Source organism: Miniopterus natalensis, chromosome 17 (genome assembly GCF_054644295.1).
Source record: "Miniopterus natalensis isolate mMinNat1 chromosome 17, mMinNat1.hap1, whole genome shotgun sequence".
In the NCBI taxonomy this organism is placed as follows: domain Eukaryota; kingdom Metazoa; phylum Chordata; class Mammalia; order Chiroptera; family Miniopteridae; genus Miniopterus; species Miniopterus natalensis.
This window is the reverse complement of record NC_142097.1, coordinates 39629205-39655769: the sequence shown is the minus strand read 5'-3', so window position 1 is coordinate 39655769 and position 26565 is coordinate 39629205.

Genomic DNA, 26565 nt, shown 5'->3' with positions numbered 1-26565 from the left:
ACATGTGATTTGTGCAGGATCTTGCTGATGGTGGCTTGTTTCCTTAAGCATTACTTCTCCAGCACTAATGTATGTTTAAGTCACAGGCACATGTTGTAAAATTGCATGTTTTCAATCACTCAGTCGAGGATAATGCTGAGATTCATCATTTCTAACAAGTTCCCAAGTGATTCTCATGCCGCTGGTCCACATGCCCGTGGAGTAGCAAGTACAGGAGTATTTTATTAATTTCTCTTGTTTACTTATGTTTGAGGGGGATTGATGTGGAGAAACTTTATGTGACCTGGATTGAAAATCCCTCTGAAATTTGTTTGTTTTCACTTCTGTCAGGAACACTACTCTGGGACTATTATGTGCACATGCTGGCTTTTTTGACTTACGATTTTCAGGACCATTTGAGGGGTATGAAGGTGTAGGCCACGTCTGAGCTAGGGCTGCGTTATTACCAGGAGCTCTCAGAGGGGAGTTTATCTCTCTCCCTCCCCCTCTAATCCAGAGCCAGGAGAAGCCAAGATTCTGTATCATATTTCTCTGCTGGTGGGCAGGCATTTTCTATTGTACGCCCTCGCTGAAGGTGTAATCTTTCAAAAATCCTGATTTTATTTGACGGTGACAGGAGGTCCAACTCCCACTTTGTGTTGGCCAAAGACTTTCTCTTCTCTTCCAGCTTAGTCATTAAACCCTAGTCCCGGGTTTAGCCAAACAGTAAGTGGCAGGTGACTTAGGGTTCCAGCTTTCTCTCCATTCTCCACCTCTGGGGATGTGTTTTATATTTTATATAGTATTTCTAGATGACTCACAGTGGAGTGTATTTCAAGACATCTAATACACAGTATTGTTGGAATAGAAATCTTTTAAACATTTAGGAGTGTTTCTAATAGGATGGTTAGAATTTTTAAGATGCCTAATATTAACAGTTAAAATCCTACGGCTCTGGAAGGTCTCGACCCTAAAAGACTCCCAGGTAGATGGAATTTTACTTTATTTAGAATTTTGTCAACTGAGCTCCACTGTTATTACACTGAATTTTCCCCTTTTTAACTATTGGTGTTGGCATCATATAGACACAGCCTGAATCATCCTAGGGAATGGAAGGTGGGTGTGAGTCTATAAAAAGCAAAAATAAAAGAGAGAGAGAGAGAGAGGTGTGATGCCATGGAGACTGATAATTTTTCCCCTCTCTCTGTCTCCTAGGGAAAGATTTAGAACCGAAGAGATGAGCAAGTTTCATTTCATTTAGTAACCTGGGTGACTAAACCCGAGTACAGGTGCGTCAGCTGCGGGCATCTGCGAGTGCGCCGGGCTCTGGTACCCAAGTCGCCCTAAGGAGATTTTCTACCAGTGCTCTACCCTAATTCTGTGACAAAGAACTGGCTAAGAAAACAACAGCGTAGGGACTTTCTCTCTACCTCTCAGATGCTTTAATTCTTTAAATTGCTCTTTACAATAAAATAAAACAAAATCTAAGCAACGGTGAAAGGACCCGGAGGAAGGCCCAGCCGAGAGCGGTCATCGGAAACACGGCCAGCAGCCGCAGGGCCTCGGTGACTGCTCCCGCCTGAACCCCGGCGACAGGCCGCTGGCACCGGACTCGCGGGAGCCAGGCGCGGCCTCTGGGGTCAGCCCGACGGGCCTCACCGCCACCTTCGCCCCTGCCGGGTGCGTCATTTGCACAATTCATTTCACTTTGCTCGGCCTCGGTTCCTTCACGCACGTAGGGGACCGTGAGCAAAGCTTACAAGGTTGTTGAGATCATTCTGTTGGGATCATAATGTAAGGTGCTCAGCACAGTGCCTAGCGCCTGGCATGCGCTAAAAAAATCGTTAATATGATAACAACGACGATAACGGCGGTGGCAGTGGTGACGGTGTCATCAGAATAAGCTAGGGTCTGTCGGGTCCTGACAGCGAGACAAAGCCTGTGTCTTTGGCCTCCTTCATTTCTCCTTTAATCCTTACTCAGGAGTCGCCCGGCTCACCTCCGTTCCGAGGTGTTCCAGTTATCTGAACGAGTTCTAACTGTATCAGGATAAGAGGTGTCCCCTATAGTCCCCTCTCAGCAGCGCACGGAGCGCGAGCTCGCACTGTGATGCGTTCACTTCCGAAGGCAAGGTAACTCCCAAGGGTGGCAAATGTGTGGGCTTTAAAATCCACTGCGTGTTGCCGGATGTCTTCCAGCAAAACATTCTGCTTCTGACCCGGGGCCAAGGGACAGAGCCTGACCCCAGGATGGCAATTTTCGCCCCGGGGAAGATGTAACGCGTCAAGGGATCCACCGGTCCCCTACGACCGCAGGCTTTGGCTTTTCAGTACCTGCCCCGCGAAGCATTGCTCCAAACATTGAACTCAGAGCCATCTCCACCCGAAAAAAAAACACACCCTGATGTTTCTGTCGAAGATTCCAAGCGCCCAGCCCACCCACGCACGTTGCCTTCACCGCTATCCCGCAAATAAATATTCCTCGGGTCTTCACTTCAGATCGCGGGCACCTGGCAAAGGGACTCGGAAGCCAGGCAAAGAGGGGACCCGGCCTTCACGCTCCTGTCCCGCCGTCTCCGCGCATCGTTCTTCCAAAACCCACAGCGGGGCTTCCCGCGGGGCAAGCCCGGGTCAGAAACGCGGGAGAGGGGAGGGAGGGGACCAAAGGAAACAAAAGCCTCGGGTACGAGTCCGTCTGGACCCGACGGGAGAAGGTAAAATGAAACCAGATGGGGATTTATACCTTTATTTTCATTTCGTTGAATGGAGCAGATAATCAGAAACATTTCCTGCGTGCTGGTTGGTTTCCTAATCTCTTCTGTCACCTCTCGGCAAAATATTAGGCCAGACAGAGGCTCTCCGAGCCCCTCGTCTTCTGTCACCCTTTGCTCCAGGGGGACACGTGCTTTTGTAATCACCGAAAGAGGCTGAATAAATATTTTCAAGATAAGCCTGGAGGCCTCACTGTCTCTAAATCATCAACAGGAGAGAGCGAGAGGGAGAGGCGGGGAGGGGCGGTTTCCTACTCAAACATGTTGCTTAAGAGCTAATGGGAGTGTTGTGATGATGGATGGGCCAGAATCTTTGTCCTCGGGAACACTTAATGGGGTAGGAACTGACCGATGTTTACCCTGGAGGTGAAGCCCTATTTTATTTCCTCTGGGGTCAGACGTTACCAAACGTGCAGTCCATTCCTCAGAGGAAGTCGCCTCCGCTTCACCCCAGCCCGGGTGTCTTGAGATGCCCGCGGGATCTTGCAGCCCACCCCCATTTATAATACCCCCAAGCTTTACGGTTCAGCAGCCCAGGATCACTGGGCCCCCCGTTCTCAGGCGGGTGGGTAACGGGCTATGTGCAGGGGAGGCGTGGATGTCGTTCAGTCTCTGAAGGCTGCCAGCGCTGCAAACAGCTCCTTAACCACACGGGCGCACAGCGGCCACTCAAGTAAGACGGTCCCCACGCAGCCGGGGGTCCTGGCGTCCGTGATCGGGACCGTGGGGGGTAAGAGGTGTTCCGTACGCGACGATCCCAGTTGGTCGTTGGAAGACGATGTTCTTAGCGTAGTTCGGTTTTCCGATATTCGGAACAGAGAGGTTTCAGATACGTAGCGCTGTGGATTCATTCCTTTCCTTTCTGGCGTGTGACACGTGCATGAAATTAAAGTGAAGGGAACCAGGCGAGCCCTGAGATTAAATAGGACATTCTAGAGAGAGCTTCGGAAGACCCCTCAAGGCCAAATCCGTGGTTTCCATTGGAAGCCAGAGGCCTGAAGGAAAAGACAGTGGAGGCTGGCTCGGGGCTAATGACGCCGCTGTGATTTCGGGCGCTGAAGGTTAGCGCCAAGGTGCTGTCTGCATTCCTTCCCGCCTTAAATCCCTCGCTTCCCAATCGTTTACGAAACTGCTCGGATCCGGGCTCTGCCTTCGCCATTCCGCCCAACCTGCTTTTGTCGTGACCAGAGATGACCTCACTCCAGAAGCCAGAGTCAATTATCCACTTGACACAGTCGGCTGTGCCCTTCTCCTGGGTCTCCAGAACATTGTACTCACCCAGCTTTCCTCCTGTCTTTCTGGCATTTTCCAAAGTCTTGCCTTGTCCCTCCTCAATGCCTCTACCTCTAAACACAGGCCTGCTTGAGGGCCCAATTTTCCGACCTCTTTTCTTTTCAATCTACACTCACTCCTTCGGAGATCTAGACTCGGGCTTCCAGCCACCTACCTGAAGTCCCCACAGTAGGAATCTCAGGCTAAGAATGTCCAGTGTCGAACTTCTGATCTGCTACCCCAAATCTTCCCTACCTCGAGGCGTGTCAACTCTCCCCATTCTAGTTGCTCAGCCAGGTATCTTGGAATCATCTTTGACTCTGCTCTTTCTCCCATAGGTCACATCTAACGGCAAATCTTGATGGCTCTAACTGCAAAATGTACACGGACTGTGCCTGTTTCTCACCATCTCCATGACTATCGCCGTGACCACACTCATCGTCATCTTTCTGTGTTCTTCAAGAGGCTCCGCTAAGGCTCTAAGCCCCATTTCATCCCTATAGTCTTTTCTAAATACAGCAGCAGCAAAAAAAAATTTTTTTAATTAGATTACGTTACACCTCTGTGCAAAACTTCCCGTGTCTCCCCATCTCACTGAATAAAAGCCAGATTCCCTGTTGACCTGACACTTTGCTCCCTCACTCATCTCTTATTTGTGCCCAGTGACATTGGCCTCCTTGCTCTGCCTTGACTACACCAGGCACTCGCATGCCCCAGGGTCTTTGCACCTGCTGTGCCTTCAGCCTGGAACATTCTTCCCACATGTTTGCATGGTTCCTGCTCTCACTTTTTTCAAACCCTTGTTCAAAGGGACCCCTCCTCAGTGAAGCCTTTCTTGAAATGCCTGTTTAGAATTTTATCCTAAATCCCCAAAGCAGCAATCACTATCCCAATCCCTTATTGGTTTTAATCCACAGCACCGATCTTAACTTAAGTGCGGTTAACTTCACTTATTTGTTCTGTGTCTCATCTGCCTGCTCCCGCCAGAACCCGAACGTGGTGAGGGCATGGATTACCGTCAGCTTTGCTCGAGGCAGCATCTCCTGCATCTTTTCGTAGGCCTAGGAGATGCTCAATGATATTGGCTGACCAGATAAGTAAAAGCAAAACTGAGACTTTACTAATGTTTTCCTTGCAATTTCTCTCCTTATCTAGCCCCTGCACTGCTAGAGCTGGTCCCACGGTATCCTCTCTAAAGGCACGTGCTGCCCTGAGTTCAAGCCTGGGCACGTCCACATCTAATGGACCTTAGAAATCTCTCACTTTCCATCAAATGTCATGGTCTCACCCTTTTCCCCAAGGGCGACGAAACCAACCCCTCCCTGTTCATTTGTTATTAACTGATGGTAGAACGTGTGCAGCCTCTCCTGGGGGAACCGGCGTTTTAATAGTGGTCCCTAGAGATTTAGTGTCCTGTAATCCAAAGTATGTGTCTACGACTATGAATACAGTGCCTGTCCCTAATGCTTCTGGATTCGATGTTCTGAACAGGCGCCTTCTTCCAAGTAGGCCCCGTAATACCAACTTTAATAGAAAGAGAAGGCTCATTTCTCTGTTTTATCTGCAGCAGAGGTGGTTTAAATATTAAACAGAAGCATCTTATCGCTCACAAGGCTGACAAATCCATAAAGTCCCAGAAGGACTTTCCATCAGGATTAGAGCTGAGGCTTACCGTACATGGACTTTGCTTTAGAGATGTTACTTAACTCTAAGTTGAAAACATTTCTAACAGGCAATAATGGAGTAAGATCTGACCCTCTTTCCTAACATCACGCTAAACCTCTTTAGTCTCTCTCAGCTCACAGACAGGTCTGATCTTTTTCACCCCAGTCTCCGTGACCCCCATCCTGAGGTCTACACGCTGGGCCCCGTTTGCCCCGGAGGAGAGGTATTTGTGTTTTGCAGCCCTCTTAGGTAGAGGCTATTAATTGCACATTTGCAAACGCCATATGGTCTGGAAGCCCATTCACCATTATTCTAAGACCTCAGGGCCACTTCCGAGCAATACTCCTTTAACCCGATATATAAACGACTGTTTTTTAAGGACATCTATAGGATGCTCTAGCTCTTTTCAGGACACTGTTGTATCTATTGACTCGCTAGTTTATACATTAACCATAATCTCGTGTTTCCATCTCATGAGCCTTCATGATCCTATAAAACTTGTGTATTCACTCACATAGATGACTCACTTGATTTCAGCCTCAGAGTGCACTCGCCTCCTTAATATTCTAATAATTTCCTCCCTTCCTCAAAGACCCGCCTGATCAAAGCATTTTGAGATGTTTCTCCTGAAGCAGCTCTATGAACTCTAATCCTTTGTACTCTAACACTGTCCTTCCTGACGACCGCCACCCTTCATTCATGAACCCATTCAAGAGACGTTCATTACACGCCGACTCTCCAACACTTCGAGGTGCAACGAACCAAGGCCACGTGCTCCCTGCTGCCGTGGAGCGTTTTTCTAGTGGACAAAGACCGAGATACCTAAATAATAAATAAATATCTTGGGAAAATGGTATAATTATAAACTGAGATAGAAGTAAGAAGAGAGTAAAACGCAGGGCCCTGTAAGACGTCACAACGAGGGACCTGAATTATGTAGCCTATTTATAGCTCTTCTTTCTGAAAGTCCTTGTTTCCTAGTTCTGTTATATAATTTCTGGGTCCATTTATATTTTACTGATTTTCCTCTAGGTTAGGGTCCCATTCACCCGCTTTTCTGTTTGTCTAATTGTTTTTATTATGATGCCCATTGCTGTGGCTTTTGTTTTGTTTGTTCTTGAGTCTCATTAGTTCGCATTTTTCAACAAATCTGGAAACGATTTTACCATCCATGTATACTAGACATACACATCAAGTGTTCCCGTGTTTGGATTTTGTTCCCTCTTTACTGAGTTTTGTTTTGATGGGGAGTTAATTTACTTTTCTATCAGCTTAACCGCTTCTAAGTTTGCTTTGAGGTTTTGCCGGGGTGTCCCCAGCTATGCCCTTCTCCTCACGTGCGGACTTAAGTCTACCCGAGGTTCATGCCGTCCAACAAGATCTCCTCGCTCGAGCCGGCGGAACGAAAGGTTGCGCGGTCCCGTCCACGCTCTGACCGTCGCTCAGCTCGGAGCTCCACGGGCTACTTCCATTTACTCAGCGGTTTTTCTCTGCCCGGGCTCGTGGGGCATCACCTCGCACGTGGGCGGCTTAAACCCGCAGAGGATCCCCGTGCAGATTCTAAGAGCTCCTGCCTGAGCGGGTCTTTCCAGCTGCCTCAGTGGCCCCGGGCTCCAGCTCGCTCTCTTCGCTTCTCCAAGACCCGGTCCCCTGCCTGGCTTCTCCCCAGGGCTGCTGTGCAGAAGTCGCCTCCAGGCAGGGAGCTGGCCCAGTCTCGGTGCTTCCCTCAGGACTCGCAGAACCGCGCTGCAGGATCCAACATCCAAAAACGGTAATTGCATATATTTTGCCTGTTTTTGTGGTCGTTTGGAAAGAGAAGATTAAGGTGATGCCACTACCCCATCGTGGCCGGAAGCTGGAACCTCTCCTTTGCTATGTCACTCTCAGTTCCTGCTGTCAGTGTTACAGCTCTACCCTCTTCTTAAACGTGTCTGGCGCGTTCCTTTCGGCGCTCGCTTCATTTCACCCACCGCCTGGGATGAGCTCATTGGCGCCGTGGCTTCAATTATCGTTAATATGCTAAGGATCCCTCAAATCTGTATCTCCCCCCAAACCCCTCATTCCCATTATTTCGAATGTGATACTCAGCTGCCTCGTGGACCTCACTGCTTAGACATGCTAAGACAGCTCCAGGTCAATGTCCCAAACTGAACTGAATGTCCAAAGCTCTCTCCACAGGTGGCCTTCCGTCCTGAATTCTCTAGTGTAGCAAATGGAGACACACCATCCACCAGGCATACAAACCAGAAATCTGGGGCGTATCCCAGCCTCCTGCTTCTTTCTAATCCCTAGCATCCAGCCAGTTACCACGCCTCATAGATTCTACTCCTGGAATATTTCTCTAAACTACTCCCAGTCGCTGCGCGGCCTCAGCCCAGGTCCTCCTGGCTCCCTCCACACGTCACTGCAGCACTTTCCCAAGAGCTAACGCTTACGGAGCATTCGCTATACGCCAGCATTCACTATACTATCCGAATCACTTTTGCAGACGGTAACTCTATGAATTCTTATTAAAAAACAACAACAACTCTGTAGGGTAGGTACTATTATTCTTACAGAAGAAAAAATAGGGGCACAGAGAGAACTTCTCCAAGGGCCACACGGTTATCACCCGGAGAGCTAGACTTCAGATACAGGCCGTCTGTCCCCAGAGTCTTTGGTCTTAACCGCAGGTCGATACTGCTTCTCAAAATGAGCTTCTACCTCCATTCCAAAAATATATAAGAAACCCACACTGACGTTTCTTCATTTCTCTCCTCTAATTAAAAACTTCTAATCCGTTCTCATCTTAAGGTAAAACCTAAACACTAAATGTTCTGTGTACTCTGGTCTAAGACCAAGAGCACGTCCCGTTTTCACTCATGGCTTCTGCCCCGCAGTCCAGCTCGTCTCGTTAGAAAGCCAGAGTTCAGGTGCCCTCCTTTGGGAAGCGCTTCCTCGCGCCTTTTCCCGCCCCCGGGCCTGGGTTTCAGGCTCAGGCTCAGGCTCCCTTAACACGGCAGGTCTGCTGCTCTCCCACCCGCCCCTGTTTACAGCCTCTCGTAGGCCCTGGGCTCCCTAAGGGCAGGGACGACGTCTTTTCCCCGGTGTCCTGTTCCCAGCGCTATCGGAGTATCGGACGCATTCTAAGCGTCCACTAAATACTTGAACAAATGACTCAGTGGATTTAAAAATGCATAAAACCAGCCGGGAGTCGTCCGAACCCAAACTTCTCTAAAGAATTTACGGCGCCACTAAGTGAAGTCCTGGGAACAGTGAATGCAGGTGCCTTTCAACGCAAGTGGGGAGCCCTGCTCCTCTGAATTACTTGAATTGCTTCTAGATTTTAAAACGCCAGCCTCTTGACCTCCGGTGTATTTGAATGTCACCTTATCTTTGTCCTTCACAGAAAGGCACTTGTAGTGACAGAAAACTCAAGGGAACAATTAGGCTGGTTATCGGCAAGGCATCTTTACACACTGACACAGGCGCTTTGAAAGCCAGAGGCTACGTGGCCGTTTCTCTTGTTTAGGGAGAGGGGTGGGAAGCAACCGGGAAAGAATTTCAAGCAGCACGGACATTATCTGTCTTCATCTGGCTAAAAAAAAAAAAAAAAATTAAACCCTGGTGGACAATTCTAAGTCATGGTCCCAGACCCAGCCTCGGATGAATTTAAACAGATACGGTCTCGTTGCCCAGCTTCTGTCTTCCACGTGACACCCTGCCCATGCCTTTTCCTGCCACCCAGGCATGTGCCCTTGACCGGGCATCGAACCCGACCCTTCGGTGTGCAGGCGGACGCTCTAACCAGCCGGGCCTAAAGTTTTAAGTTTGTTTCTAATTTCCCTAGAAGATAAAACGTGATTCGGGGTTGTGACATCTATTCAGGCATGATGTTCCTACAGGGAAATTCAGCCACTGGGTGGCAAAAAATAATTCTGGCCCGCACACCTGCGTTCTTTCCCTCACTTATTTTGGTTTTTGGTTTTTTGTGTGTGAAAGAACACGAAAGAATAAATATATCTGTTAGGGGATCGCACTGCCGGGCTCTTTTCTTTCCCACAGAGGTATCCATTTCCAGCAATTTCCTAATATTTATCACAATTTGTTATTCACACCAATCTTGCCATCGCCGGGCCGTGGCACCGACTCTCTAGGGGTGACGAGCGGATTGTGCTTCTGAAATCCTGACGTTCAGCGCCCTTTCCTGATAACGCTGCTCTCCCCTGAAAGCCTGGCGATCCCTACCCTGCCCCCTGGACCTGGACACACAGGCGCCGGGCTAGCACCCGCCGCGGCCCTTCCTCCGCCGGCTTTCCTCGCCCGGGGACGCGGTGGAGGGCAGGCTCGGGGCAGAGGCGCCCTCGCAGGCAGGCTGCACCGGCGCTTTAATAAAACCCGGTGGGCCAGCAGCAGCCAGGCCGAGTGGCTCTAAAATCACCCTGCCGCCCGGCCGGGCGTGGCTCAGCGGGTGAGCGTCGACCTAGGATCCAGGCGATCGGGGTTCGATTCCCGGTCAGGGCACAGGCCCGGGTTGCGGGCTCGAGGCAGCCGATCAATGACTCTCTCGTCATTGATGTTTCTGATCAATGACTCTCTCGTCATTGATGTTTCTATCTCTCTCTCCCCCTCTCCTTCCCTCTCTCTGAAATCAATAAAGATATATTTAAAAAATAAATAAATAAAAAATAATAATAAAATAAAATAAAATAAAATAAATCACCCGGCCGCCTGCCACACAGCTTGTCCCCGGTCCCTGGGAAGCCCAGTGGCAGATGCTGAACCAGAGGCTGACTGAGCCCCATCTCCTCGATCAGCTTTATCTTCTCTCTGCCCCTGTGGTGCCCGCTGTTCTGTCCCCTCCATCCGTCTGTCCCTCTCCCCGTCCTTTCAGGCGCACACTCGGCACTGCCGCGTCTGCCCCACAAGCGCACAAGCTTCCCGCCGCATCTGCCGTCCCGCACGCCCTTGACCTCGCGCCTGTTCGGCCCTAAGCATGCGCAGGGTGACGCGACGACCACGGATGGGAGGCTTTAGACAATAGCTAAAAGCCTGGCCCCAGGAAAGCAGACAGGGTGACTGTAGCAAGCGTCAGGGCGCCATCCACGTGGTTTCCACTCATTTTAAGGACGTTACCATTGCCCTTCGAGGGAAAGAGTTTTAGGGCCTCCGGGCTCGTAGGGAGCCTAAGGATTAAATGCGAGTGTGTAAAAACATGCTCCTGGTTTTGACGCTGGACAAGTAGTGATTTCACAAGATGAGTGGGTACGTCTCCTGTGTTTTGTTGTGTGTTTTTTTTCAGTATAATGATCATCTGAGAGAATCCACTTACTGGCTTTAATAAAGAGTCAGCTGTTACATCAGTTTTCCACCCCTCACTTGTCCTATTCAAGGGACCCTCCTTGGAGCGGTGGGAGCTGGGTTCGTACGTAGAAAACTGCTCAGGATTTTTTCTCCTCTGCTCCAAAGCAAAGAATCGGCTTTATCTAGTATCTTTTCCCCCCAGTGCATTCCTATTTTATTTTCACAGCCACCGTCGGTAATTCGGAGCTACATTTGGCCAGCGATTCTGAAACCAAACAAACCCAAGTTCCATAATCCATATACGGGGGGGCAAGAGTAGGTTTGCAGTTGTTCGTATGGAAAATAATACAATTAATGGATAAATAATAATCCAAGAATAAACTGTGTATCACGTACTACTGTAGACGGCCCCACTCTGTATATAATATTTATATTCTAAACAACTGTGTGGGTGTATTTGTCAAACACGGGAGAGCTTGCTCAGGATCAGAAGTGTCCCCCCATATGTGTGTGCATGGGGTTGAAATTCAGGGGATTCTTTAGTAAAACCTGAGTTTTACTTTTTTGTGTGACTCTGAGAAGATCCCTTAAATTCCACCGGATGCCGTCTCTTCCACAAGGTGAGGGGTTTGGGCTCCCACCTCCCTTCTGGTTCCCAAGCTCTTTCACACACAACACATCATAGCGTGTAAACGCTGCCATAGGATCCGGTTAAGGCCCCGGTGTCCTGTGTTTTGCCTAACGCATGTGATACTGACATATCCGGTGTCTTAAGTCACACTCGATAGGTTGTACTAAATCCTTAACACCGAGTTGATCTGGACTCACCTCCCTCCTTCTATTTGAACCCATAATTACAGGATCCGAAGGCTTCGGGGTGGACTTACTCCCAGCCCCCGATGTGGTCACGAGGTGTAATCGAATCCCCCAGTGCTGCGGAGCACAAAAAATCCCGCTTGGGCTGAAAAATGCCAAAACAAACATGTTTTTAACAGATCCAGGGAAAGCAGAAATAAAGTGGTGTTTTCCCCAGGAAATTGTCTGCACTGTCCAGAGCCAGTTGCAGCAGGTTTTTTCTGGCCCGGCCTCTTGACCGTCAAATGGAACCACTTCGCTCGGGAGAGACGTCCGACGGCTGCAGGGAGGCGGGAGAGGCGGCGCTTCGGGGGCGCCCCCGCCGCAGGCCGGGCCGAAGCCAGCGGCGCCGCCAAGCCTGCCCCCCGGGGAGCCTCCTAAATGATGTTTCTTGGTGCAATCGGCCAGCTGACGGTCTGTTGTTTTAACAACCACACCTCTCCTCCCCGGGTCGGTGTCTGGCTGGCAGAGGAGAGCTACATAGCGTACCTTAGACCCTGGCTCGCCCCCGAGCTAGGAGCCATTTGGTGCCTAAATATCCAGGGGCGCTTATCTGTGAGGACAATACTCACACAACGGACAAAAGACCGTTTTCCATGTGCTGGTTGGGGGGGGGGACAGAGAACACAGACGTTTCTTCTAGGTGTTATCAGGGCATATTTTTAAATATATTTATATGTTTGTAAAAGTATAGGGTTTTCCCCCCAAAATGTATACACACTTTAATGGCTCATAGCTCCATGTTGAAAATGAAACGTATTTTAATAAACACTGCCTTTAAAATTATCATTATTCAAAGTGTGTGTATACATTTTTGGGGGCACCCTGTATTTTGTCAGAAAAATATCTTGGAAGAGAAACATAAAGATATAAACATAATTATATAAGGAAGTCACCGAGGACCCCCGGGTCTGCGTGTGGCTTATTTGCCCTGAGGGTAGTCCAGAGTACGCTTCAACATGCTGTTTTGCCTCCTGTCTGCTGTCCCGATCACCGGAGGCCTCGTCCCCCTCCTTTCCTTTCCACACCCAGCCTCTCCGGTCCCAGCGTGCAACTGGGTCTCGCTCAGTGAATGCAAATCCATCTTGACATTAACGTAACTCAGGAGGCAAACCCAGTGCCCCAACACACATGCTTTGTGAGCATGAACAGCCTTTGCACTGCCTTCTGTTTGGCGTTTTCCCCCTCAACAGCCCTCTGCATCTATAGGGAAAGGCAACTGGTACGCACACGTGTGCGCACGCTTTGTGCGTGAGTGCAGGTGGACTGCACTGTCCCAGAGCACGGTGGGGTTCACCCTCTTTTCCCATCTGTTCCACCTAAAAGGTATCCCAAAGGCCCTACTGAATAAATGACTGAGCGGGCGAGCGACCGTCCAATGGGAAGCGGGAAGCAATGAACTCTGCTGATAGAGTGTCGGGGGCACCGTGCAGAGTGTGCCTGCCCGTGAGTCCTCTCGCTATGGAAGGTGACACCCCCAAGAGAGGTCTCTGAGGCACAATTCGCCTGGATCTCGTTCGCTCTTGCTGCCTGGAGCACAGAGGTAAAGTGAGGCAGGCTGGGAAGCCTCCCTCTGCTAACGGGGGGGACGGTGACGGATTGAGGTTGTGTGGTGCTTTCTCTGAGCACATGCGGGAATCTGGCTGAACTGGGGATTTAAAGAACGCAGATTCCCACTCCGTATGACACACTTATTTCCATGTAGTTATGTGCCAGTGGGAATCTAATTAAGCCACCTGTGCACTGAGCCTTCGGCTAAGGGGCAAAAGCATGTACCTAGAGACCAGTCCCACCCTGGGCTCGCGTTCCCTCCGATTCCTTGACATCTCACTATCAACACACCCAGCCCTGGGTTGGGCAACTACGCCGCAGGAGAGCCTCCAGGTGATCGTATGATTCTAGATCCCCAATGGCAAAATCCTCAGAAAATACACATTGACTCAGATGGAGACATGAATTTCCGCTCAGCAGCCTGTGGTTCTGCTTTCCGTTGCTTATTTCTGTTCCGTTCGCCGCTCCCCCTCTGCGGCATCAGCAGTAGGGATCGCCACACGGCGTCCCTGCCCAAAGGGAAGCTGCCAAGGCAGGAGCCCCCGCCGGGCTCCGCTCCCCTCGGCGGGCTTCCTCCCCAGGACAGAATGACCCGTGTCCCTTTCCCGGCTGGCTCTCTCAGAGCTTCCACTCCCAGGAAGGAAACAGCCACACTCTTTGCAAAAGATTAAGACGCTCATTTGCCTGTGTAAAATATGTCTATGCCACAATCGCCGTCGTAATGGAAGCATATAATGAGGGCAATCATTCCCTCTGTGTAGCATCCGTTGAACTGCTGATGCCCTTTGACAAGTAAAGGGAGAGCTTTGCCGAAAAGAAAACAATGCTCATAGTTATTAAGGTTATTGGGGGGGGGGGGGGGGAGCAGGTTTGTGTGTGTTTTTTAAAAATTTCTGTTTATTTCACTTTATCTCTTTCCAATTCTGGTAAGGAACTAAGTAATTGTTGTCTTAAAAATTAAATGTCATGATGTTTTAATTCCATTGGCTTCTGATAAATAGCTTGTAGCTGAGGACAGAGGCTGCTGGAAGGCTCTCAGAATCAGCTCCCTGGTAGCCAAGAGCTGGTTGAGCAGGACCTCGGCCTTGATGTGGGTTGGACCATGTTTTGAGTCTGAGGCTAAACTGCCTTCTTAGCTCCTTTGACAAAAAAAAATACTGATTTAAGGGGATTGATGTCATGTCATCACTCTTCAAGTGCTTAAAATAAAGGGGGAATAATCTGGAAGTGTGGTCGACGGCTGCCCGGGGCTGGCATTGTATGAAAGGCTGAGCTGGATCCCGTTTGTGTATTTGTATGAAAATGAGATCAAGGGTTCTCCAGCATCGCACCAAACCGAACTGTCCACAGCCCTGTTTTGATAACTAAATAATAGATGATTTCTGTTATTACTTTTGTCACATACTTAATATTCCTAATAAGGAAAGTGTGTTTTGGAAGCTTTTTTTGGATCAGGGCAATGGAGGGTTCTGCGTCCTGCTGCTAATGATCAGCCTCTGAAACTTGAGAGAGAGGGGGAATGGTAAATGCATGCCTGGCGTACTCAGTGTGTACAGCACTGGAAGATGGACGACAAAACGGATTCAAGGTAAATGACCGTCTTTTTCCAGATGGATTCAGGCACTGACGATTATACAGCTGATCGCCTCAGATAGCACCCTAATCAAGTGCTCATCTCTGTAGACAGTTACGGCACCAACAACCTCAATGGCAGAAAGGCCACCCAATGAACTTTAGGACGTAAATTCCTACTATCCAACCTGGGCCCAACTTTACTCAACGGTGGTTTTTTTGTGTTTTGTTTTGTTTTTTTTTTTTTTTTTGGAGGGATGTGTCATAGTGAATTAAACTTTATGCCGTTTGGAATTTCATCAGAAAAGAAACAGGGACTGAGTGAAAACACATTAATGGGTCAAAATAAATTTCCTTCACGTTAGAAAAAAAAATAAGGCACTCTCTATAAACCTATCTTAAGTGGAAGAGTTTCCTGTGAGGGGATGAATGATATAATCATATTATTTGGGACTTTACACATCTATTCCCCAGCTTCAAAATGTGTGCATAAAAGTCACTCATTATGGTGAACATATTAGACAATGACAGGTGCTTCATCAGAGAGTCGAAAGAACAGATTGTTTGTTCCCGCTCCTTTCTGGAAAGTTACGTGCCTTTATTCCTCGTGATTCTAAGAAACTAGGGGAAAAATGCCAAATTCAATTTGAGGTAGGCAGATGTACTCACACGGAACAATCGCCTCTGAATGAGTTGTCGTTGGCTGCTACTGGTTTGAAAAGGCCTGCCCTCGGGAACGTTAGCAAAGGCGCCCCACGGAGTCTAATGTAGATGAAGGGGCACGCAGGAAGCCAGTGGGTTTTAGAAATTTGGGGGTCTTAACACTTTTACCAAGGCTGAGCGTGAAAGAGGTAAGATTCTTCTGTCCTTATAGTCAATGCCCACAGAGACACAAAAACCACTCTGCTCTTTTTTTCTGGGTCCATGAGACTCTCCTGTGGTCAACTAAACAAGACCCAGTTAACAAGTGGCATGGTGTGTCATATTTACAGGGATTCCTTGACTCGGTTTTATAACTTGTATTAAATACTTGAATCATTGCGAAGTTGCTCAGGTACAAGAGTTTGGAAACTGCCAGAAGAGAAGGGGAGAGAGAGAGAGAACATAGTGAGGATACACACAGAGGGTGTGTAAAGACCAGTGATGATTCAGAGGCGTGTTCATAGATTTCTGCAGCCCCCCCAACTTTGGTGAACCACAGGAGAGCATAAGTGGTGACCCTGTGTTATGGGAACGACAGTGGCTTCAACAAGCAAGTCTAGACAATCAGAGGAACAGTCCTCAAATTCTGGGTCTTACTAAATAACTCCCCTTCGGTATGTCTACAGATGGTAAGAATATCTCTTGATGGTAAGAATTCAAACAAAATATACTTCTTCCCAACAATATTTACTCATCTCATCTCCAAAAACCAGGTATTTTTGTTGGTATGCTCTTTGTTAATTTAATGCCAAAGTTCAGAGCTGGTTTCCGTTGCATGGGGCTGACAATGCCTTGAGGAATTTGGGAGATGTTTTCCCTGATTTTAAACATTATACCTAAATACTTCAAAGTGCTCTTTATATTTGAGGTTAGGGATCAGCAGACCTTTCTCCTAGGAGAGTCTCAAAATCTGCATGTGGGATGATAATTATTCTCAATGTCACCCTCTGAAATGAGGCAAGGGAGTCCAGGGCCGATGAATGGTTTTCCCTTCGAGCGTTACGTCCTACTTGCTCTGGCAGAGAAAGGTTTCACTGGCTGCCCCACTTCTCTGGGAGCGTTTTTAGTTTGCAAGTGAAAGGAGTAGCTTGTGAACTGGCCTTTCCATCTATTATTTTTAAAACACAGGCCCCCCTCATTCTTGCCTTTTAGTGCGTCGTCAATGCACATGACCCTCCACTGCTATTGTCTATGACACATGTGACTTGCCCCAGTGCTATGCAGCCCCTCAGAGGCATAAGCATTTCAAAGCCTGAAGAACAGAATTAATTCTAGCAGTGGACATATTCTCATTGTTGGATGGTTTATAAAATCACAATCCACGCCTGTCCCACCTCGTGTGACTCTGAGATTCAACGGCAGGCAGAAGGGCTGGAAGGAAGCACAGGACTCGCCAGCAGTTAAGATCAAACGATTAACATCTCAGATTCATTTTTGCCTCATGGAACAAAATGTGAATTTTGTGCTTGTTGATTTGTCAAAAACGGGATTATTCTCTCCCCCTTGGCCAACGTGGAGAGAAATTCTTATCCTGAGTCCTCCGTCTGCCCCAAAAGGCCACTGGGTTTTGATAAACAGAGGCTTTGCCAAAATTCAGTCCCCTAGGTGAGATGAATTGGGAAACCCTTTTCTCGGAAGTCGCAGTAAGGAGAAACACTGGGATACTTCAGTTCTTTTGTTAAAAACAAGCAGAGTATAGGTTCATGTGCTCTGCGCTTTTTTTCCTGTGTCCACCAGGCCAACTTTCAGCTCTGTATGGAGAGCACTTGCTTGTCTCGTATGTCTGAAACTTTATAAATGCTCGCTAAATATTTGTTGAATAAATCACTTCATTTGCAGCTAAATCAGTAAAAGCTGATTAACTATACCAGGTGTGGGCAAACATTTTCCTTAAAGGGCCAGATAGTAAGTATTTTGGGTTTTGTGGGTGACAGACAGTCTCTGTCACAACTCTTCAGCTCTAAAATAGTCACTCGAGGCAGCCATGGACCATATGTAAACAAAAAAGCATGGCTGTGCTTCAATTCAGTAAAATGCTATTTACAAAAACAGGCCATCTGACCCGCAGGTCATAGTTTACAGAGTCCTGACCTGCGTATACGTAAGATTGGAAGAATGAAGACTTCTGGGTCCTTGAAAATCTTACTCTCATAACCTTGATCAAGGTTTCCAGAACAGCACCCTGAGGCATAGCTCATCCTCAACACTGGCCGCCTAAGGAAATTCCTTTTACGGAAAAAAACATGTTTTCCAATGGGTTAGATCTAAAAGTCATGGTTCATAAGGATAACTACTGCCCAGAAAACAACACTTTTTCTAGAAAATATCAATTTTAACTAATGTTTCCCAAAGCACCAATATCCCTGAGTGGGTTACTAGCTCTGGCTGCACCCCGAGGCCGGGGAGTGCCCCAGATGCACCCGTGATCGGCGACGCTGGCTCTCCCTCCAAGGGAGCTCCACCCGAAAGTGGCCCAAGTCTGACGCCAGGCAGCAGCCACGTTCCGTGGTCGCACCCCGTCTGCTTGATAACGGAATGAAGAAGGGAAGCTGGAGGCAAAGGAAAATTTTCAGTCTGGATATTTATTGTCATAGAAAGAATCTTTTACTTGCACATTCACCAAGAAGACAGAAAGACAGAAGGGAAGGAGGGAGGGGAAGGGGAGAGAAGGGGAGGGAGGGAGGGAGGGAGGGAGGGAGGGAGGGAGGGAGGGAGGGAGGGAGGGAGGGAGGGAGGGAGGGAGGCAGGGAGGGAGGGAGGGAGGGAGGAAATAAGGAAATTCGATCAGCAAAATCCTCTGCGGTAAATTTATTTCTATTTCCTAGAGGTCTTTTTGGACAGGTGAGTTAGGAGATAAAGAGAGTATAGATAACTAGGTCTTCATGCTTAAACTATATCTTTAAACGTTATATCACAAAAGAAGATGTAGGTGGTGTAGTAGGCAAGTTAATTGTATCCGATCGCCAGGGCGGAGCGACTTTTTAGTATATTTTATCAATATCGTCAGAGCCACGCGATTCGGAGCAATCGAGTATTTACATGGAGCAACATGAAAGTGAGGCTGGTGCGAGGAGGATGTTCTGTGTCCAAACGGAAACAAAACACCACTGTGCTGGAGGAACAGAAAACTGGTCAAGAATCTCGGGGACGCGCCTGGTGCAGGTGGCCCGGGGCCCGCGCCGTGGGGAGGGCACGGGCGGGGCTGCATGGCGGGCGACGGAGCAGGGCACACGCGACTCCCCGCCAGTCCTGTTTACTTAGAAAGAACCCTGTCGCTTGAAATGGCTTATGATCTCGGGGACTTGAGAGATCTGTGCAGACGTGTGTCATCCAAGCCGCATCTCTTTGCCCAGGAAACACAAAGAGCTTTTCAGACCGAGTCCTGTTTCATCCGTTCTTGAACTTGAAAGGGGGAACATCAGTGCCAAACGCCCTTTCCTCGCCTAGACGCCTGCTAGCGACGGAGCGTCTTTGCCTTTGGATATTAAAAGCTTTGCTGAAGAGATTTCTAGCTTCAGAGTCCCCGGGGGGCCCGAGGACGGGGCCGGGCTACGGGGTCAAGAAATGGAGAAGTTCCTGAGCTGAAAGGGAAGCCTGGCGGTGAGGAAGGCTGCAGAGGCCACCAAGTGGCAGTGACACTGGCTCCAAAGCCAAACCGTGACTCAGTGAATTATGCTATCTTCTCTTCTGGGGCTAAACTGAAATCTGTGTAATTCAGAAAAAAAAAAAAAAAGGTGCTTATCACAATAGGAATGTTTTCCAATTATGTTTGTGTGTCCCTCAGGCCTTCTTCAGGTAACCACAGTAAATATCTTCCAAGTATGGGCGAGAGATCCATCTTTAATCAAAGGAATGCTTGGATCCAACTCAACCACGTCACGTCTATTTCTTCCAAACCTGAGAACTGGATCTCAATTTAGAATTTTTTTTAAAGTCAGCCCTTTATATGTATATTGGGAGCTCAGCTATCGCCCTTTATTAAGGTATTGATTTTAACAAATCCTCTAAAGTAATTTGAACCTCACGTAGGTAAAATATTTACTGATACCTTTTTAGTCACTTACTATAATTAATTAAGGAATCTATTGATGTCCTGCCAAGTCAATAGGGAAGCTTGGGGAGCTGAGTTGGCTATTTTACCCCTTTGCAGTGCTTGAAATAATGCTGTATTTTAAGTGTCTTCTTCAGAGTGGAAAACTGAATTGAGATGTACTAACAGGGAGGGAGAGAGGGAGGGAGGGAGGGAGAGAGGGAGGAAGGGAGGGGGGAGGGAGGGGCCAGGCAAAGCGATTTTTTTTCTCAGTTAGACTCTGAAATATCCACAAATCTCCCTTCTCCTTTTCTCATCTGAGCTTTGAAGGCCGACCCTACAGACGTGGAGAATTAGACACCACCAGGAACCAAGGAACCGGGCGGGTGGGGCCTGAGCGACGTAAGCACTTGAGAGGCACAACGGGAAGGAAAGAAAGAGCTTTCTTCTAGGCATTTCTATTTTAAAATAATGCCTCTCTGCCCATCTGAAGGAGGCTATTTAGAGCACATTAAATTAGTCATAATGGAAACTCCTTTAATTGAACTGCGTGGAAAATGGCCCGGGGCTGCCGGGGGGCGGCAGGGAGATCACAGGACATCCCGATGCACGGCCGGCTGTCCACGAAGCTCGGCTCCAGGACTCGGAACCCACTTGAACTCTCATAAACTGCGTTTGAAAACACAGCCAAGAATTAGTGAAAATCGGCTCACTGGAATAAAAACACACCCACCCACGGAAAGAACCAGGCGCAGGGCAGTTGCCGTGCAGTCGCCCAGGGGCTCCTGGCCTGTCCCTCTGGGGCGGCCGCGCCCTCGGAGGCACCGAGAGGGGGTCCGCACAAAGCCAGGCGCGGGTGTCTCGGGGAACAGATGCCAACGCGGAATCTTTCTGGCGGAGCGGTGGGGTTTTCAGAATTTTGAACCGGTGGTATGGATGAGGTTCGGAAGTTTGAATATGTGTTTAAAAAGTTAATGATTAATTCTAATTATCCCCGTCCTACGCCTGCGGGTTCCGAGAGCCTGTCTGGATAGAGCGCTGTCCTAGCCACTTGGGGAGCTGCACATCCAAGCGAGGAGTCCCCGCAGGAATTGCATGCGCCGGGAAAGCAGTTTTAAAAATGATACAGATCATTTATGTCATTTAACACACACACACACACAGAGCCACATCCATACACACCCTGGAACACAGACGAAGGAAGACGCAGTCTCGGCCAGGCTGCTCCGCTGGTCAGAGTTGTCCGGAGACAGGGAGGTGGCGGCCGCCATCCCCAGTCAGGGCGCACACAAGAGTCGCCCGACGGAAACAAGCCTGTGCTTCTCTCTTTCTCCAGTCCCTTCCCCTCTCTCTCTCTAAAATCTATATAAAAATTAAAAGAAAGAAAATGCAGAGATCCCAAAATATACCTTAAAAGAGGAATCTGACATTACGTAACTTGACATTACGTAACTTGTGGTATTTATTATTAACTATATTTATTCTTTCTATTTTACGTAGTCTTTATTAGAGTGACATGTTGCAACTCATTGACTCCTCCTGCTAAACAACACTTTCAGGAGCCCTAGATACTGGGCCCTGTGGACAACTTAAAGCCGAGATCGGTCCACCCCAGAGGCTGCCTGGCACTGGGCCTCGCAACTCCTTATTTCAATGGACAGAGGAGAGCGGCATGAAAGATGAACAGCTGCTCTTTGTTGTCGCTGTGACAAGAAAGACTTGTAAAGAAGGAGCTCCGAAGGCGAGCAAAGGTTTCATGTACCGGGTCTGCACAGGGGGCGGGATCTTCAAAGTCCACCGGTTCTTTAGCCGTGTCCGAAATGGGGGGGGCGGGGGCCAGCTCATAATAATTTTGAAGGCATTTAAACAAGGCTTCCAAAATCGCCAACCCAGAAATCCTGGCCTTTGTGTTTGATTTGTCACAAATGATGAACCCAATGAATTCGGACCCAACACCTCACCAGCCGTTTGAATCCGACTGTATGATTATCACAGTGGCTTTCGGCATTGGCCAGAGAGCTTACTAAATATTTGCCCAGATAATTAATGGCTCATTCAGAAACAGACGAGTCACTGCCATTCAGCCCAGCCGAGAACTGCGGAGTTTCATCCCGAGAGCAGGACACCCCCCAGCAACGCAGAGTAGCCCTATATTCAAGCTCACCACATGTAAGAGGCTGAAAAAACTTCACATCACAATTCCCCCGTCTGTAAAATGAGAATACCAAAAATAGCTGGTCCGAAAGGGTATCATACGGGTTAACGTGGTAACGCAGGCAGCGCCCCGACAGTGGGGGCGCGGGAGCCAGGGTTTTCCGCTGTTTGCGAAACCATCGTCATTGAGTTCATCACTGTGCGATACGGCCGACTTTATTTCTGTTCTCCTCTGACTGCAAACAAACTTCCTTATATTGAAATCTGGTTCCTTGAGGTTTCTTCCCATTAATTCTAATTTAATCCCTCATGGAAGAGCGAAAAAAGAGAGAGAGAGGGAGGGAAGGAAGGGAAGCCAGTCGTTTACACGGTTAAATTTCGTTATTAACATGCTCCCGGCACAACGCCCCTGTTTCTGCTCTGCTCCCAGCTAAGCCCCGGACTTGAGAGAGAGAAGGGGGGCGGGGCGGAGGGGAGGGGAGGGGAGGGGACCCCGTCCACTAGCCGGTTACACCGGCTGAAAGGGCCCGCATCCTACAAATATTCTTTAACCGGCATGACCCTGCCCGGCTCTGTTTGCTCTTTTCTGATGCTGCTGCGATGTTCGTGGGCGTCTTTAAGGGCGAATTGCCCTGTATGGAAACAATTTCAGATGTTCTGACCTGTTTAAAAAATAATTATGGAAGGTGGCGAAGAGCCTGCGAAGAGATCCCTCCATTGGAAACCCCGTCATTGTATCCCAGCCATAGACGTGTTTCTTGCCGCCTACTCTCTCCCTGGGTTTTCCCTTAAATTATTATTAAACTTGTTTGCAGGGAACGTTTAATGGGAATTGTACCGGGGCTCTTTGGTCGGTTTGTTTGTTTGGAGGGGGGGTTAATGTTACAGATTCGAGTTCTTAAGACAGAAAGGTCGTGAAATGCATGTGCAGATAAGTAAACGGGTCGCGGATGCAAGCTCTGGAGCGGGACTGACAGGTCTGCGCACGTGCTTAAAATAAAGAGGAACAGCAAAGCGCCTGCACAACCGATGGGTTCAATTCAGCGGTCAAGGGCATTCCGAGAATGATACACAGGACTTTTTAAAAAGCTTTAATTTCAGTTACTCGCATGGCAAACATTTTTTTCATGTTAAAAGTTGCTGTGATTTCACAAAATTTTAGAGATATGAAACCAGGTGGCACTAAACTATCAGATTCCCACATTCAAGACGAATCACATGATGTTATCCTTCCTCAGTGCTTCTGCCCTCAAGAACTGTAGCCCAGCAAAAAAGAGAAGCTTAAAACAGTACTTCTAATATAATCTACTTTTGTTTAGGATTATCATGAATAATTATATGACAAGTATGTGTGTGTATAAAGATATTTGTATATTAAAAATTAGTGGAGTGTACCGAACTATTCGTCACAGTTCTCTTTGAGAAGCTGTTTATAGAGGCCTTTTGAATCCTATGCTATGGTTTTCTATAATGTTTGAATGGTCAGTATCTAATGAATGTATAGTTTTTGAAATGACTACTGTTGAAATCAAATGGGGGAAACCGAGGTAAAACATGAAAGGCATGATCTGTCTATATTTGTAAGGCAATGATTCTTTTTTTCATTTAACTTAGCATTTGTCAAAGGACTAGCAACCTAAATGCTGACACATATTATTACCTACAGGCCAAACCTATTAACCACTGAGCTACACTGTACACTCACTTAAGGAGGTTGGCCACGCAGTGGGTGTCATCCCATCACAGAAGAAACGTATCCAAGAAGATCGTGGTTTATGCACAACCTACACATTCTGGAACATGTTTAGCCATCTCAAAGCCAAATAGTCCAGGAAGGAAAAAGCCGTGGACTTTCAACCCTTGAGCTCTGGCCCAGGAAATATCTGGGGCAACTGAAAGACAGAAGAACAGCTAGTCTCCAAGCAACTCATGTTCCGTTTAGCACGTGGCTTCATAAAGCTTAATGGGCACTGGTTATCTCCTCCGCTTTGGGAGACTCTAGCCCAGTGGGAACAGGCTGTTCTGGCTTTGGCACTGGGTGAATGAAGGGATCATAACTCTGAGTGACTCTGAGCCGGCACCGAGCATCGCGGTTTATGACTTCCCAGGGCCTTGCTCGGTCACACTGTGCTTTGTCTTTCCTCCTGTTACGTATCAGGTATTACTCTGTGTTTCTGTTGGTTGGAGAGCAGTCTCCAAGTCTGACAAATAATTTGGTGTTTGAATATGAAATTAAGGGCCTTCGACTGAGAGAGATGTGAACTGCATTTCACTGATGACGCCCTAAGTCTATGTTCATCTTTATAAAACATAGCAAATACGTAATAATTTTCATAATGAACATGAAATTATTCATAACCCCATCACCCAGAGGTGAGCAACGTAAACGCTTTGGTATAGTTCTGGAAGGATTTCACACACACACACGGGCACGTGAGCTCACACATGCGCACTCACACATGCACACATGCGCATGGATACAGTGTATTAAACATTTTCATTATAGCCTAACTTGGATCCATAGTCTCTCTTTGCTTATCTGAATAATTGTGAGGACATCCGAGTTGTGCTTAGGTGCCAAACTACAGAGTCTAAGACTGGTGAAGTCGTTCCCTAAATACAGCTGTTTTGTACGAGGCGAGGTGAGAGGGCCAGAACAGGCCTTCATTACAGCTTTGCCCTCGAACTCTTCCTGCGTTTAAAGGGTAAAAGAGGCCATGGCATTAGATAAACCGGCGGCACTGACGCTATCTGACAAAGAACCGTGACTGTGAATGGAAGTTGCTAGATACTAGCACTGTATCTCCACAACCAAGTTTTGCAACGTGAAATATTCTGTGTTTATGGTCCTCTCTACTAAAGATACAGCTTTTTTTTTTTTGCTTTTCAATTGCATGTGACTTATCACAAAAATCGAATTCAATCAAACTGGTTTTACACGTGTAGATGGAGCACATGTGTTATCCTGCTGACTTCTGAAAAACTTAAAACCTTTTCAGGATGTCAGCCTGCAGAGCTGGAGATTTCCAGAGGATGTGAAACGCGAAGTGATCACGCGAGGGCCCTCCCGAAAATGCCGCGGTAGGTAGAATGCAAACGCCATCTGCCCGAGCAGGACAGCGAACTGGGGAAGACAAGAGGGAAGGACCAGCTTGCAGAAACGCAGAGAACTCCGCTCACGCGACCCCGCTCGGCTTCGGTGAGAGGCTGAGAAAGTGATGATTCTGATTTAAATTGAAAACACTTGACTCCTAAAAAAAATGGCACTTTCACTTTATGTTAGCTTCTCTATAGGCAAAATAAGATGTTGACTCAACATTTTTATTTCAGTAAAGAGCCACTTCTGCTCAGAGTTCAAGGAGGGTCTGCTTGCTACCCAGTTAGACACTGTGACAGCGACTGCTTCTGTCGGTTGTCAGGTGCGGTTTTTGTAAAAAATGACCTGTCTGGCCCCAGGGAAAGAGCTGGTACTCTAATCTGTTCATATAAATAGATATTATCCTTTATCTACTATTTCAGAAATAGGTCACGTGAGCCACATTGTTGTGCCCAGAACACCAGCCACATCCTGCGAGCCGTGAGTGGGACAGAGGTTGTGGCAGGGCTTGGGCCGTGGCCAGGACACTGATGTTCGCAGTCACCCTGGGGTGACTGCCTCTTCTCTGAGCATCGCTTCGTTAAATTAAATTAGAAGCGTGGATAACTTTTTTTTCCCCCCACGGGAGCCTACATGGAGAAGTTTGAATTAAAAACTGTTAAATTTGTGCAACCGGCTTAGAAATTTCACAATAGGGTCTGATGTTTTCATGAACCTTTAAGCACTTCTTGTTTCCAGCAGGGCTGGAGCTGACCTTTCTTGCTACATTTTGGCATTTCCAGTCTGAGAGAAAACCAGGAAGTGTAATTGAATATGAAAGCAGGTTAAAATAGAAAGAGCCCGACAAGTGAAACAGAGGTTCTCAGTATTGACACGACTTCAGTCACGGGGCTGGGTAGATGTTTGAGGGGCTTCTGGCTTTAAGGGACCCCACCAACTCAATCCCTGCCCTGAAATACGAGTATTAAAATGTCGTGATGCCCACAGAATTCACAACACCAAGAGGGACCCCAATGCACGCTGTGGACTTAGAGTCATTATAATGTGTCCGTGGAGGGTCGTCGGTCCTAACAAATGTGCCTCTGGTGCAGGATGTTGGTGACGGGGCAGGGGAGGGAGGCATGGGGACAGGGTGTATATGGGCAGTTTATGTCCCTGCCTCTCCATTTTGCTATGAATTTAAAAGTTCTCTAAAGAAACAAAGTCTTTAAAAAATACTGTTCTCTCTAATGGAGAGCTTGACTCTGGTGAACATACGCAAAGATTAGATTTAGAGAAAATCCCCCTCTAAGGCATAAATGCGCTGAATAATGCAGATACTGCTAGAATCACATCCACGCATTTTTACCGTTGTCTTTCACAAATGAAGTGATAGTATGAAGATTCGTGTTCAATTCGGCGTAAATGATCTCAGGACGTGGGTTTGTTTGTTTTTTTTACCGTTGGAGCCTGCCCTCGAGTTGGGCAACACAGAGGCTGTTCAATTGCTACAGCAGTTATGCTGAAAACAAACGAGCGTTCGGTCCACGTTATGATTTCTCTTCCCCCCTCCCAAATTATAAGTTACACTCTCAGTAAAATGTGTCTCATAAAACTCTATTTTCTTTTTCTTTGACATTGTAAATTTGGGGCCAG